Here is a 4,379-nt window from a genome sequence, read left to right on the forward strand (position 1 = left end):
CGGCTGCTCCACTTCACATTCAGTTCCCTGCTTGTGGGCTGGGAAGGCAGTGCAGGATAGCCCAAAGCCTTGGGATCCTATACCCATGGGGGAGACCCAGAGGAGTTTCCTGGCTCATGACTTTGGGTTGGCTCAACTCTGGCCATTGTGGACACTTAGAGAATAAACCAACCGACAGAAAATCTTTCTCTGTGTCTCTCCTTCTCTCTGGAAATCTAGCTTTCCAATGAAAAAAAAAATCTTACAAAAAAAAAAAAAAAAGATCATTGTGGCAGCTGGAGTTCCAGAAAAATACACTCCCTCCTTCACAGCCTTAATTTCCCTTCCCATGAACTCAGGAGTTCTAGACGCTTCTTTGGCCCAATAGGTGATCCTCACAGGTTCCGTGGACCCTGGAGAGTGGGCTTCATGGGCAGGGCCACACAGGACTTGGAGGCAGCGGGGAGACGATGACTCCCAGGAACCCTGTTCTGGAAGCGGAGACTGCAGGATCCAAGCCCCAGCCACCCTGTGTCCTGAGCTGGTCATTCTCCTTCTGCAATTCCGCTGGACTCAGAACCCCTGACAGCAATGTCCTGGGAATGCAGAGCCATCCCCCACCTAGAAGGCTTGGAGGTGCAGCCCAGTGGCTAGACCCATTCAGTGGTTCACCGGGTTCACCTGAGCCAGGCCCTTCTGAGAGACACAGCATGTGACAAAGCAGTGGCCTTGACCTCATGGGATGTCCATCTTGGGAGGGGAAACGCGCTGTGTGTCTGCTGGTGATGCATGTCCCAAGGGCCGAGTGCAGGTGAGGAAGGGTTTCGGTGAGTGCAAAGGGCTTGAGGCAGACAGGGACTGGTCATGCTCAGGGGTCAGCTGGGGCCAGTGTGGCTGGCATACAGGGAGCAGTGGGGAGAAACCTGGGAAGTGAGGCTGGAGGTGGGCCTGGAAACCTCACCTCCATGTGGATGGCCCTGACTGCTGTTCCCAGTGAGGAGATTGTTGGCAGGCAGGTGGGGTTGAGCCAGTATCTTTTCTTTGACAGCACCCTAGAGGGTGTGGGGAGGGGGCTGGGGCAAGTGCAAAGCCACACGGATTCTGGAAGTGGAGGGGACAGTGACCTTGCAAGAGGAGATTATCGTAGATCTGCCAATCCGGGTGTGCAAAGGAACACCCATCAGGAACCACCCCAGGCTTGCAGGTGAGAGCAGCCATTGTGGTCTTTCCAAGCCATTGTGAAGCTCCTGGTTTGGGGCCAGCCTAGCTGTGGCCATTGTGGACATTTGGGGAGTAAATCAGCAGGTGGAGATCTCTCTGTGTCTCTCTTCTTCTGCCTATAATTTAAATAAATAATATTAATAATAATACATTGAAAGAAATGGAGAGGCTGAGATGGGAGCAGAGTGCAGGAAGCCCGCAGCCAAGCAGTGGCTGTGTCAAGGTGGAGTCATCCCCGGGAGCTGAATATGCTCAGTGCACAGCCAGCTCTGGGCTCATTCATCTACACCTGCTGCGCAGTCACGGGTTTTCCTCTCTGGCAGGGGCCCAATGACAGGTGATCAATCACAGTAGCTTGTCATCAGTAGCACCAGACAATTGGGACAGATGGCCGTGAAAGGGGGCGGTACGCTGGGTCTTACTGGATACAACACTCCAGGCACCAGGGTCTGAGAAAACCCCTATGGACAAAGAAAGGCAGGAACGCAGGCAGGGACCAAGCACATGGGTAGAGGCAACGGAGGGGGACAGGGGAAGACAGACGACCATCAGCATGGCAGGAGGACAACCGGGATGGCTTGTTCTAGAAGCTCCTCTGAGTCAGTTTTCCTCCCATTGTGCAGACAAAAACACTGAGGCCCAGAAGGTGAAAAAGGTCCTTGCCCTGAGGCCACCTGGCCTCGGCAGCACAGAGTCCGGACAACCCTTTGGTTGGAGGCTAATCCTGCTGTTATCAGCAAGACCACGGCTGGAGACAGACGGCCGCCGGGGGTCCCCGGGGGCCTCGTGGAATGCTCCAATGGCCGGTGGCCAGTGTCGACGTGCCACATCCCTTCCTGCATCCCAGCCTCCCTGGCCAGCCAGGGGAGGAAGGAGCGAACGTGTGTATCTGTCCGCTGCCTGCACTAGGCCAGGAGTTGCTGCCAGCAGGCACGTGTCTGTCTGGCTCTGGCTGCTGTGGACAGGCAACCCTGGGAAGCCAATGAGTGGGCCAGGGCCCCAGTGGGAAATGGATGGCTCCAGGGACATGTGGGGTAGCTTGATGAAGGGAGGCATGCAGGACGCTGGGCAAGTGCACAAACTACCTCCAAGGCGGGCCGGGATGGGGACACGACACCCCAGCCTGATGGGGAGAATAGAGGAGCCCATGCCACAGCCAGCCAGGCTGCAACCTTCCATAGGACCTTTTACCAAACCCACGTCCAGGGCCTGACTCCGTACTGGGCACCAGGGAGCAGTGCAGAGGACATTGGCAACCCTGCCTCATGTGCTGCTCTAGGTGTCGTGGAAGCTGGGTGCTGTGTGCTCAGGGTGCCATGGGAGCTAGCAGTGCCCTCCTCTGCCCCCTGGGGGTCCCAGGCCCCAGACCTTCCTGTGGTTTATTCCTCTCCCTATGACTTTTCTGTAAGTTCCTCCCCCCGCCCCCGTCCACTTGGAGGCTCTCCTGCTTTCTAGGGAGTCTAGTGGGTCTCATTTATAACCCAGACGGGGGTGGAGTGTGGGGGGTGAGATGTGGAGGGACTCGGGTGGGAGGGAGGGCTGAGACATTCCATGGGGGTTCCCTGAGGTTATGACCCCCATTGTAGTCAGAGCCCCACCCCTCGCCACCAACACACACGACCTAAACCTACACGACCTACAAGCCCCTTGGTCAGCCGCTTGGTCAGCCAGGAGGGGCAGGGAGCAGCTGAGCTTGGAGCTAGAGTCTCCAGTTTTCTTGGGCTCCCCCACTGTAAAATGGGGGGATAACGGACATATCTTATGAGAGCTGATAAGGTGAACGCCTTGGGTGGGCCCTGCTGGAGACAAGGCTGGATTAACTGTTCTTAGGACTGCCCCACAGCCACCTGCTAAGCCACCCTAGGCTGGAGGCAAAGGTAGAGAAGGCATCCCATGGCAGGCAAGGGGCACTGCTAGGAGGGGGTGGGTCTCCCTGGATCCCACTGCCATGTGTGGCTGGGGGCCTGCAGCCGGGCAGCCCCAGGGATCAGGGACCCTCCCTTTAGTCCCTACTTAAGGAGCCATACCACCCTGCCCACCCTGGGTCAGCTGTAGCAGAGACAAACTCAGGAGCCCTTTTGGTCACCACAGAAGGTCAATGAGGGCTGGGAGCGTCTGGGGCCCAGATCTTGGACCCTAGGCTGCCAGGGCTCCTGCCTCCTCCTCCCTCCTGGGCCACCATCTCTCCTCCTGTGACCTGCACAAGCACAGGGAGAAGTACCCTGTGCCATCCCAGGGCGGGTCCTGCTCTGCGACCCGCCCAGCTCTGCGACCACCTGCTCAGCAGTCCTCCGAGGCTCCCACTGGCTTTTTAGTCCTGGCATTCAAGCCTCCCACCCCCAGCCCTCTAAGCCGGCTTCCTGTTTCCACCACATCCCTCTGGTCCCCAGGTGTCTGACCCCTTCCTGCCCCTGTGCTAACTCCCAGCTGGCCCCCGGCCCAACAGGTCCCTCCTCACCCCTGCTTCTTCCCACCAGTTAGCTCAGGCTCCTCCTAAGAGCTCCTGTGGACCTGACCCTAGGAGCCACCTGTGATGAACATGGGGTGCACAGAGCAGGTATCCACTATTTGCACACTGAACATGGGTCGGATCTGGGACTGTGGCCAGGCTCAGGGTGTCAGCCCCAGGGTTTGCTGGGAATTCTCACAGCTGCCCCGTGGGCATGACCCTGCCAGGCCCTGCTTGCCAAGCAGGTGTCTGGGAATTGAGGACTCCGGGTCTCAGGGATGCAAGCTCTGTGCATACCCTGGGACTCGAACCCAGGGTCCCTCAAGGGTAGTTTTTTTTTTTTTTGTGCCTTGAGGATTTTCTATCCAGGAGAGGTGCACAGATGCCTAGTGGGTGCATCTGGTCCCAACCCATCATCTTCTGAACTAGTAGCCTATTGTCATCAGTCTTCCAATCCCGCATCTGGAAAATGGGAGTGCCAAGAGCTGGGGACTAACGGGCATCCGTGGGCCTGCTGGGTGGGAATCTGTTCTCACCCACCCACCTGCAGGGAAGCCTGGGTCCTCCCGCCCTACTGCACCCCCCCAACCCTGTCCTGAATCCCCAGGGCCCCCCACCCAGCGACAAAGCCTGCAGCACTTCCTCTCCCTGCCTGGCAGGCAGCCTGGGCCAGCCCCTTCTCTAAGCAAACGCATTTCCTGCCTCCCTGGGCCGGGCTGGATGAGCCAGA

The sequence above is a fragment of the Ochotona curzoniae genome, unplaced genomic scaffold (assembly GCF_017591425.1).
Source record: "Ochotona curzoniae isolate NIBS_2020 unplaced genomic scaffold, NIBS_Ocur_1.0 scaffold_3208, whole genome shotgun sequence".
NCBI classification, from domain to species: Eukaryota; Metazoa; Chordata; class Mammalia; order Lagomorpha; family Ochotonidae; genus Ochotona; species Ochotona curzoniae.